The following is a 12,500-nucleotide window of genomic DNA, read 5'->3' as shown; positions in this document are numbered from 1 at the left end:
TACTATTTTTATTTATTTTCTTATATATTTTTAAATATCATTTATAATTTATAATTTTTATTATTTATTATTAAGTGATTTATTATTTATATTTATATTATTTATTATTTATTTTGTATTATTTATTATTATTTATTATTTATTATTAAGTGGAGGGATATTACATATGTAGATGTTTTCAGATTTTTAAATATCTCAACAAGTAAGTTTATGACAATATTGGGAGGATCGGATACAAATCACATATGTTTATGTAGATTTTATTTTACTTTTATAATTGATTAGAATTATATTTTTCCAAGAATAGCATAATTACTATAAATTAAATTATCTTACTTATTCAAATTCTTGTGAACTTTGGAAATTGGTAAGAGTTGGATTTTAATATTTTTATGAGGGTTTAAAACAAAGATATAAACATAGAACAAAGGAAATAGATTGATGATGTTTCCATGAAAGTAAGATCAAGTGATGAATTCATGGAAATACATCTTAAACTATGAAGGTATTTTTCACATTAGTAATACTTGAATTCAGAAAATGTGCAAGGATGAGAACCATACTTGATTACTTACATAACTATGAGAATAGAAGTACACTCCCCTAAGGAGTACACGTCAAATGAAGTCAAATTGGAAGAAATAATTATAGCCCTTAAAATAGTATCCATTTAATATTGAAGGGATAGTGAGAAACATGATTGGTAATGGTCACAGTGATGATCTACATAGTTCAAAATGTGAAGAACTTTTGTTCCCAAAGCGTTAAAAGAGGATTGTTTCCACATAACACCACACATTTAAATTTTTCATGGACAATGATAGTAGTAGTATTTCCAACTGTTTCAAAATCTAAAATAAATATACTATTTAATGAGCAAGAATATCTTGTCCAACTTGATGAAGAGTGAGACTACGATGAAGCAATCAAGTGGTATTGAGATAGGAACTTGACGAGATAAGGAAATATTTTTAGATGAAAATGATAATTGTTAAATGATCTAGGTATAAGTCAACATGGATCAACAAACCCTCATGCAAGTAAATTATGCATGACATAAAATTAAATCATGATGACCTAGTATTTATATGCAATTGCATATAGCGGTATTGGAATCAGTAAGCCAAAGGGTAAATGGATGTAAAATCAAGGGATTTTAATTCTAAGATAGATGATTTAAATAATGATGGTATCACTAGTAATATCTTAAATGAATTTCACCAGAATTTCCTTAGGGAAGAGATTAAGACTCAAGATGATGAGGCTCATGTGAAATTTAATGAGGTACTTAGATGATTATACCTATGGTGTAAATGGTCAACTTCCTAGTTGAAAGAAGTGGAAATGATTATTGAAAAACTAATTGGTATCTTGATGAAAACATAACACTAATAACATTGATGAGATACCATAAAGCCTAGATGGATGTTGAATAATCTTAGTTCATAGTTGAATATTTGTAAAGAAATTAATTTTTCTGATTAATCATGATAAGAATTCTTATAAAGTATTATTCTATATTTGATAAGTATTGAGATGTTTCTCATATTGACGATGTTTCATGATATAATGGTAGAAGAATAATGATGTACATGTGGTTCTTATAGTGATGATGTGTCCTTATGATGATGGTGATATGCATAGGTATTATGATGTTATATTCACGATTATAGATATTTAATGTTGAATACTCATGATGGATATGATATGCATAACGATGCTATAATACGAGGTTATTGACATGTGGTTCAGTTATTATGTGAAGTCATGATATATCTTGATGCAATATGTTGATGTTCTGACTTATGATGGAATTCATGTGATAGTTGCATACAATGTATGACATGCATGAGCATGCAGTTTGTTATCATTCATAATGTTGTGATTAAAATGATGAATGTTCTCATGATGACATGCAAAACTTGGCATGTGGATTATTTTCTATGATACTGTGATGGTATAGCTAATGCATTAGTTGCATGTTGATGTGTGAGGATTGACAGGACTCCACAAATGGGCCGAGAGGGCCGGTTTATTTGATGATCTCGTGCGAGCCCATACGCACGAGGGAGAATATGTAACACCATATGGGCTGGGGACAAAACTCGATCAACACTACATATGCCAGTGGTTCCTTTGTCTTATGTAGCTCTTGATGGACAGCTCTTGAAGAGCTATGGGACCATCTTGAGGAGGCCAAGTGCCTGATGTTCTAGGCTAAGTGCCTGTTATTGGATTGGGATGCCGAAGTCTAGAAGGGATGTAAAGGACTTCGATGCCTAGAGTTGTGCGCCTTAGTAGTTGTGGCGGGAGTGGGCCAACCTTGCGAGATGCTCGGGGTCATTGAGTACCGGACCGGATGCCTGCCTTGGGGCAGATGAGGTCTGAGTCAGGTGTGAGCCTTGGACTAGGATACAGACCGGGTCAAGCTTAGCCTGGTGCCGAAAGTGGGAAAAAGGACAGAGATTCCTTGATATTTCCCGGGGTGTTGGGAACTTTAGATGCCTGCTGGTTATACTAATTCAGCAGAGGGTGTTGGCAACATGAAATAAATAAAATAATAAATAATAAAAATAATACATAATTCAACATAACTTCGGGACGAAGTTCCTTAAAGTGGGAGAGTATGTAATATCCCTCACCTTAATAATAAATAATCAATAATCAAAATAATAAATAATAATATAATAATAAATAATAAAAATAATAAATAATAAATCACTTAATAATTGTTAAACACACATGGACAACAAAGACAATGTGAAAGATAAAACATGCAATACATTTTTTATTAACATGAGATATACATTTATAGTACAATACGTGACTCTTGGGTTTCAGATCCCAAGGTCTCTTGGACTGCTTTTGTCCATTCAACTTCCACACTAATCCATTTAGGATTAGGTGTCCAACATTACCCCCCTTAATCCGAAGGGTTATGTATGAGTCCAAGAAGAGAGCTGTAATACAAAATGTGCAAAAATGCATGGCAGCACTAGGCTGAATGTGCTCTATGAAATGTTGGTATAAAGGGCGGTGGTTTAAGGATGACCACCAACACTGGAACGCTTAGTGCAGTTCCCAGAACTCTTCCAAAACTGGCAAGAAACTGAAGTTTTCTGCTAGAGGAAGTGATCCTATTGTTTTAAAGAGGGAAACCTTCAACCATAAAAGGGAGGTCTCACCCCGCATAAAAGGTAAAACTTCAACCTGAAAAAGGGAAGTCTCAACCTGTGATGGTTTAAGGATGACCAACAACTCTGCGATTCCTGGAACTCTTCCAAAACTGGCAAGAAGCTGGAGTCTTCTGCTAGAGGAAGTGTTCTTAATCTGTGATGGTTTAAGGATGACCAACAACTCTGCGATTCCTGGAACTCTTCCAAAACTGGCAAGAAGCTGGAGTCTTCTGCTAGAGGAAGTGTTCTAGATTGCCAACTGTAGGCATGTTCAGGCATCTTTGTCTCTGGCTACAACTCTGAAACTGGTGTGGCAGGTTGTGGCTCAGGCTCGCTTGATGTGGCTTTGAAGCTTGTAGATGACCATCATTTTCCCCCTTGTCAGATACAAGGTGAGAAGATGGAGAAAACTCAACTGCAAGACTGTTCAATACTCTGGAACAAGTTCTGACATGTGTTTGGAATATCTTCTTGGCTGTTGATGCCCATTGCCAAGAAGCGATCCATCCAAGATGAATCTTTGTTCTTGTAGGACGTTTGTTTTTTAAGCATCTGTGTGAAGAATGGTTGGTTTTATGGCAGTGCTTACATGGATGAAGATCAAAACAGTGATCTTTCAAATGGCCAACTCGGTCACAGTGTTGGAATTTCACGATCTGTTGTTGCTGTTGTTGTTGCTGTTGCTGTGGAAGAGGGGCAAAGTCTGGAACAGCTGAAGCTGAACTGTCATGAGAAGCAGGTGAACTGTCATGAATGAATCCAGCACTTTGAAACTGAATGGGCTTGGCATAGTCTGGAATATGAAAGGACAAGTCCTTGTCATATCCAAGACCAGTTTTGTGCTTGTTGTGGACAAGCTGTTCCCAAGGTCTGATGATGGGCTTGGGAAGTGCAGACTGAGTTTCTGCATTTGCATATACAACTGTTGCTTTATTTGAATGAACTGTACCATTATTAACATGTTGCTAATGGGTGGTTGTCTCAATGTTCTGAACAAAAACAGGTTCAGAATGGTGTCTATTTTGATGTAGCTCTTCTTGTTGTAGCTGTGATTCAAGCTGCAAAAATTCGATCTTTTCCTGTGCATTTTGTAAACATGTCTGAATTTCTGAGAGAGATCCTTTGCTGATTTGTAATGTGTCATCAACAGTAGATAATATCAAAGTTTTAAGGAACTGTAATACTTCATTGGTTCTGGCCATTTTTCCTTTAATGTCTGATTTACACCTTAAAAAAAACTGATCACTACTACTCAATGCAGAAAAGTAATATCTACTCACAGTACACAGCAATATCCTTTATAAATGTTAGCAAATGATCAGTGTGCAAAAAGATTACAATTAGCTCACCAAAATCTTTATGCAACAGTGGAATCAAGAGTTTTAAATACAATGCCACAATTGGGGCAGCAGCAACTGCAAACTTGTTTGGATCCTTCAAGTACTCCTTCAGAAATGATGGTTATCAAAACTTCAATAATTATAACACCATGTCATGGGCATTCTTTGAACTGGCGGTCAACCTCAGCAAAGCATTAAACATATGAATGGCACCAGCAATCAAATCGGATCCAACTATAGGAACAGAAGCACTGAATCTCGGTTGCAAATGGAATTTGAACTATTCAAAGTGTATTTGAAACCAATCACCATACCATTGGATTGTATACCATTCAGGCCTCATACAAACTTATTTAAAACAGCAGTTTCAACGTATTTCAGGCAGCATCATAACGTATTCAGGTAGCTTAAATCACAGTTTTCGTTGCATTCAATACAGCTCCAGGTCAGCACACAAATAAATCAATGAGCGATATACAAAACTGATTTCTTTCTCTGCAATAGAGACTTAGTGCACATATTAAGAGCAATAATCTTCACAAAAAGAAACGACCTTTCCAACGAATGCTCGGGGCATTGAATAAATTTTCAGCAGACAAATATACACCAGCCTCTATATAAATATATAGCCGAGAATACCCATAAAAATGGTATTATTCTTTGTTGAGCAGATTACGGATGAAGCCACATTTCTGGTTGATTTTTTTCATGCATAAACAACACTCCTTTGCAAGAAAAAATGAATGTCTTCCACAATCTGCAGTTGAAGTACAAACAGTTCGAGCACGCTAGAATGAGTTCAGCTCACTTACATAATGCACAAGCAGCGGTCTTAAATGGCTCTGTCAACTTCTCCTGAGAAGAGCTTTATCAAAAGCATCACTCTTTCAAGTCTTCTAGTATGGATCTTATTTCAGGTTCGTAACATCTACAAGTGTCGTTAACTGATGCCAATAATAGATGATGTCAAAGCCCATATGATCAAGATCCAAAGTTTCAGATATGTTGCTTTATTTCTGCAATGGTGTGTTGACAAATTGAGATGTGCCGCAGAGGGTAGACAATACGAATGCCTCAAGTATATGCTGGACTAAATTCTTGGATTGCACAGATCATTTAAGGTCGGCTCTCTTTTCTAGGCCGCAATTACACAAGATCTCAGCCTTATATCAATCCGGAAATAGACTAATGATCTACCCTTACATATATAGTGATAATGCCCTTCATGTAGGTTCTTTCTTATACCTTAAAAATTCGCAGAAATAAAGACCGTGAGGATGTAAGACAAACTTTGGTTCTTTGATGCTTGAGCCCAGACTTTAGGCCGCAAAAAGTTTCAACGTGGATTCTGTCACTGAAGTATGATGACACAAGTCTAAAATAGGTTCGAATTATTCACACGACCGCAGAGATTAAAGGGCTGCAAGACTCGGTGATATATGCTTAGAGGGGCCGCAAGCAATTTCAAATAGATGCTCCACAGAGATAACCCTTTTTGGTCTTGTTGGCACTACTCCAGCAATTGCAAATAACCAGAGAATAACAACCGTCACAATAAATATACTAGAATTTCCAGTATGAGTCGACAAAAAAAAGCAATGCCTGGAATCCTTGAATGAACGTAGCTTTCAAAATACACATGAACCCAGAGGAACCATTCAACACCACTTACGTATCTTGCTTCTGAAATGGATCACTGAAACCGAGAAAATGGATCTCGTGAATAAGACCGAGAGCCATGTCTAGACTCTAAATCATTTAGAGAGACCTTCAATCAACCTTGCAGCAACTGTAAAATATCAATGCGAAAATCCCCAACCCTCGCTTTACGCTCAAGACTCTACTTCCCTCTGCAATCAAATATTTTCCTTCCCGGCGGACAGAAGCCTTCGGAAGAAAGGAGGCGATCGATTCTACAGTTAACGTTTCCTGCTCTCAGACATGGCAACTGAAAGGTTATTTAAAGACGATGCCAGGGACGAGAAGGGTGAACGGGCCAGGATGGCTTCGTTTGTTGGTGGCATGGCAATAGCCGACCTTGTAAAGACGACTCTAGGACCTAAAGGGATGGACAAAATTTTGCAATCCACAGGCAGGGGACATAGTGTCACCGTTACAAATGATGGCGCTACTATATTGAGATCGCTTCACATAGATAATCCCGCTGCCAAAGTAATGGTCGACATCTCGAAAGTCCCAGATGATGAGGTAGGAGATGGAACCGCTTCAGTAGTTGTTTTGGCTGGCGAGCTCTTGCGAGAGGCAGAAAAACTAGTAGCAATGAAGATTCACCCTATGACAATTATCTCTGGTTATAGAATGGCTGCTGAGTGTGCTCGCAATGCTTTAGAACAGCGGGTTTGGGACAATAAGGCAAATTCAGAATCCTTCCGGTCCGACCTGATGAATATTGCAATGACAACACTCAGTTTCAAAATCCTTGCACAAGACAAACAACATTGGCTGTTGATGCAGTGATGCGGCAGAGGTAGCGCTGGAAAAAGCAGCGCGTTATGGTCAGAGGTGAGCAGCGACTGTGGAGGGTCAGGTCGAATAGCTCTGAGCAGGTAAGGGGCGTTACAAACGCTCAATGCACCAGGATTATATAGCAGGCCCACCAAATTCAATTGTCAGGACAACGCTTTTCAAAACGTTTATAAACAGTAAAGAGCGCAGGCATAATTTAAAGGACAGAGGGCGCAAGTAACGCAGAAGAGAGAGAGCGCATGTATGATTTCAAGGGTCAGACAGAGAGGCTTAAAATAGCCAGAGTCAGCAGATTTCAGGAAAACAATGAATTAATGGAGCTTTATAGGTAATGGGCAGAACTGGAAGGTCTGCACAAATGACATATACATAGAGACCACAAAACAAGTGGCTCAAATATGAGTAGGGCTAGAATTCGCCTGCTCTGATACCATGTTAAACACACATGGACAGCAAAGACAATGTGAAAGATAAAACATGCAATACATTTTTTATTAACATGAGATATACATTTATAGTACAATACGTGACTCTTGGGTTTCAGATCCCAAGGTCTCTTGGACTGCTTTTGTCCATTCAACTTCCACACTAACCCATTTAGGATTAGGTGTCCAACAATAATAAATAATAAAAATAATAAATGTTAAATAATAAATGATATTTAAAAATATATAAGAAAATAAATAAAAATAGTAATAACTATACTAAAGCTCTAAATAAGAATAAATAGAAATAAAACAATAAAAAAATCAGTAAAGCTATCAAAAAGAAGGAAATAAAACAAGAAAGCTAAAAATCAAAGTCGCATGTAGACACATGGAGTGTGTGCATGTGGTTCCCATCCAATGTTTGTTCTATTTATTAGATGGTGAGGAGGATGGGAGTTATTTCATCTTTTCGAGATTCTATCTTTCATTCTCTTGGGAGAATGGTGTTCCAAGACATAGGAGTCACTGGCAGTAGTACGTTGATTGAGGGCTCGAAGATGGCCAATTATAGCAAATCCTTGCACAATTGAGCCTACGGTTGGGTGGAGAGTCATCCCAAAACCTTGTTGCAGTAAACCTACTTCTACCACAGGTAAGCACTATTCATAGTTGAATTTAGTTTATTAATTACATGTTTATTTGGCTAAACAAATGTCACTCTGATTTAAATTTAATGTTAATTAGAAAAGTTAATTAGATATTTATTTTTGCACTGTTACAAACCATTTTAACTTTTTTTAGTTTTCTAAAAAAGTATTTAGAAAAAAGAATCATTTCATTTTTGTTTTTACAAAATTAATTTAAAAAATTACTATTTTTAAGTGTTTTTAACGGAACTAATTAAAAAACAAAATTACTAATTTATTAAGTTATTTTTATTCAACGAACTCCACCGTTCTACCTTCCCCAACTATTAGAATTTATGCCAACTTCGGATTGAATCGTGCCATAAAATAAAGCAATTTCCTCCCAAGAGGGGCATTTGGACTTGAATCTTAAACGTAGAAATGAAATAAATGTTTTAGATTTGATTTGAAAGTGGAATATGCTAAAGGAAACCAGAACCAATGCGTTGAAGAATTGAATAGTGTGTTTTGCCGTGCAATGTATTATTAGTTTAAATAGCCGGTTTGTAACTTAATAGTTAAATATAATAATATTTTATTGAATTTATGTTTTTCTGATTTATTATCAAGAGCAAATGAAGAGATAGACTATGGCAAAGATTTAAATAGAGAGCAATATAAACTATGGCAAAGATTTAAATAGAGAGCAATATACACACTTAACTATTTTTTCATGTGATCTGATAATAAACCACATTTATTGGTTCTAAACACGTCAAAAAAATTACTCTTATATAATTTCTACGTAAAAACATTAGGTAATATTTGACTAACTTTCCATATTCCTTGATCATACAAATCCTTTTTGTTTTTTTTTTATCAATAAAATCCACATTTTATGCTAGTGTGGGTTGGGTTTAGCTGTTATGGGTACGTGGCACATGGTACTGTTTTCATGTGGATGTGAATCTATGAATTTGAGTCTTTCCAGGGAATACATCAAGAGTTTGCAGCAGGGTGGTAATAAGGGGACTAGGCATAAATACTTAGAAAAATCAGGATATTAGTGCATGTAAATTGTTTTTTTTTATTTAATAGAAAATTCATTGTGTTTTCTTTCGTGAATATATATAACGAAATGCATTTCTGCAATTGGAAAAGCAAATACCTTAAGGCGTAATATTGGTTTAAAAAACAAATTCATTTTGTCCGGTTTCTAAAATGGTTATCTATGTTAAAATAATTTTGAAATTTTTAATTCTTTCTATATTATTTGAATCAAATAGTGAAATGAATCGGTGTGATGAACATATTAATAATAATTAAAAAGGCAATTATAAGAGTAAATACTTATTAAATGAAATAAATCTAAGTATTAAGTAAAGTTATTATAATATTATTACTTGCCTGTGATGAACATATTAATAATAATTAAAAGGGGAATTATAAGAGTAAATACATATTAAATGAAATAAATCTAACTATTAAGTAAAGTTATTATAATATTATTACTCGGCTAAAATTTTTGACTAGAAGTTACTATGGAGTTAATACTTAGTTTATATATTTGTACATTATTTCATATTGCTTTAATTTTTTGAGTGAGTTTTGTCTGAAAATTTTTTATGTTATTTGTTCCACAGCATTATTAAAAAGAGTAATAAATTTGTTAATGTATTTTGACATTGACTCAATTTTCTAAAAAAAATTAGCTATAATAAATATTAAAAAATAGTTTAAATTTACTTATAAATTTATAGCTAATAAATATCAAAAAATAGTTTAAATTTACTTATAGATTTAATACGTATTATAAAATTGTTAGTGTACTTTGACTTTCACTCAAGTTTTTAAATTTCTATATGGCTATAATAAATATCAAACATTAGTTTAAATTTACGTATAAAGAAAATTGTAATTGTAATTGTAATAGGTATTTCAAAACTGGTTATTGATTTTGATATTAAAAAGAGTTATAGATTTGATTCCCTGTTTCTTGGATTTTTTGTTTTTTTGGAAAAAAATTAACCTCTTCCAAAATTTTAATATTTTTCTGGCTTTAATGGGTATAAAGAAGGATGATTACATTCTTCTAACAAAAATAAAAATAAAAAAGTGTTTATTCTTATTTTATTTTATTTGAAAAATTTTATATTTATAAACATTATTATGATTTGAAGATTACAGTTTTTTTTTTAAATTGTTCTTAAAAATTATTATGAATTTTTTATGTGATAAAATCTAAAATACTTAAATTATACAATAATTCTAAACGTGAAAATCTTATTTTTGACATGTAATATAAATTTTAGTTAATGGTTTTATTAAAAATTCATAATTAAGATCCATAATTAAGATGTAAAATTGATAATAAAAAAATACATACACAAAAAAAGACAATATTTTAACAAAATCATAACTAAATAATGATGAAAGAAATTATTGAGACTTACTTTGTATTTTATATATATAGATATAGATATAGATATAGATATATATACTTTACAATAACTTTATGGTTAAGTTAAGGTATGAAGTTGACAGGAACTTCATAGTAAAGTTGGTGCAAGTAATTTAAAACTATTTCATGATTAAGTTGAGGAAATCTTTACTAATACCTCATAGTTATGAGGTGGTGATAGTGGCTCCAGTATAGTACAGGCAAATTAATGAGGATAAAGGAGAGGGAAACCTTGAACTCGGTCCACCCAGTGTAGGCTAACTTGTTTTATGTTTTAAATCATGCACTGCAAATATGTAGCCTTAAAACTATTTTGAAACATTTATAGATATTTTTGAACTCAACCAATAAAAATCTAATTATATATGTAAAAGATTTAAACCTTGAATCCAATTTAAAATTAATAAAAAAAACTAATCATTTTATATATATAAAACCTAATCATTTCATATTTTATATGAGGAAGTTAGTTTATAAGTACTTCATGATTAAGATGAAGAAATGCTTAAAATTGAATCATAAATAAGACAATTAGAAATAATATACCCTTTTACTTTATATATTAAAATATTTTAAGGTATGGAAGTATCGTAAAATGATCCTTTTATTTAAGGAATCCACTCCTACTCACTTGTTTTTTTGAGTGGGAAATTTTATATAATGAGGTAAGCTCCAAATATAATACTCCAATATAACTTCGAAATACAACATACATAAATAAATTATTCATAAGAAGGACTCCACCATGTATATCTATAGCTAGGTACAATACCCTAATCTTAAGTACCTTGTTAGGACCCTATACTACTAGTGTAACCCCTTATTATTATTAGTACAACCCACTTATTATATTGATGTACCCATGTAGTGCCCATATTGTTACTATTGTGCCACATAGAAGCCCACTATTGTTATTGTTGTGCCCTACAATATTATTGTTATGTAGGCTTTGATTGTATTGAGACCACTTAGACTCCTATATATAGAAAGGAGGTATTTTCATTTGTATCATCCAAGAATTGTTCATTTATGTAATGTAAAGGAGGTTGCCCCCTCGAAGAGGCTGAATTCTAAGGCGTGGATCTCTCTTTTCTATCTTTTTGTGAGCTGGTTTCATAACATTTGGTATCAGAGGTTTGGATTCTAGGGTTTCGCTGCTCCAAACAAGCCATCGTGGAATTTTCTCTATAAAGTTTTTTCTGTGACGTTTCAGAAGTCGCAAAAAAAACCCATTTGACAAGAATTGACGCTGATCCTTGGCTCCGAATTTTAGAGATTGTTACGCGATATTTTCGGAGATATGATTTGAGGAAGTTGGTCTTTTTGCAGACTCCTGAATTACACTCAAAACAGGTGACCTGGGGAAAATCGTCATAACTTTCTTTCTGAGCATCGGATTGAAATTTCGTAAGAAGTTGCAGAAATAGGACGGACTGTAGTTTCTGTTTATATATTTTTTAGAGTGAAAGGTTGAAACAATGACACGTGGCACTTCATACAAGTTCGCTCTACTGAACTAGTCTATAATCAGGTCACTGCGGTATATTGTGCATAACTCTTTCTTGGAGAATCCAATTTGGATCAGCCTTGTGGCATTGGAAAGAGGACACAGAGGGCTACTACAGGTCACAATTTCAGAACCTAAAGATCTGAAAGTACAGAGTTACAGTCGTTTCAAGGTAGAGCTCCTAAAACCAAGAAAAAGCAAGATGAGGAAGTTTGATGGCAAGGATCCGGTAAATTGGATACTTCAGATGGAGCAATATTTTGATACACATGGTGTACAACTGTTACAAAAGGTATGTATTGCATCTTCATATTTAGAACCAGATCAATTTTTATGGTACAAAGGGCTTTGTTCTCGTAAAAAACTTGTTACGTGGTCAATTTTCACGGAGGAAATGATAGCACATTATGAGGATGCAAAGAGCAACACCTTCTTTAGAGCAACACCACAACAATTGGAAAGAGTAAAAGGGCTT

The 12,500-nt window shown here is 33.8% G+C and overlaps 1 pseudogene; it reads left to right on the top strand.

The window, feature by feature from the left end:
- The first annotated feature begins 6,457 nt into the window (after positions 1-6,457).
- On the top strand, positions 6,458-6,994 carry LOC149204336 (T-complex protein 1 subunit beta pseudogene; annotated as a pseudogene).
- The last annotated feature ends 5,506 nt before the right edge of the window (positions 6,995-12,500 follow it).

The sequence above is a fragment of the Pinus tabuliformis genome, chromosome 1_2, assembly GCF_031772625.1.
Source record: "Pinus tabuliformis cultivar Carrire ecotype Pingquan chromosome 1_2, CPIR1, whole genome shotgun sequence".
NCBI lineage: Eukaryota > Viridiplantae > Streptophyta > Pinopsida > Pinales > Pinaceae > Pinus > Pinus tabuliformis.
The sequence above is the reverse complement of the archived record's forward strand: the minus strand, read 5'-3'. Positions and strand labels throughout refer to the sequence as shown.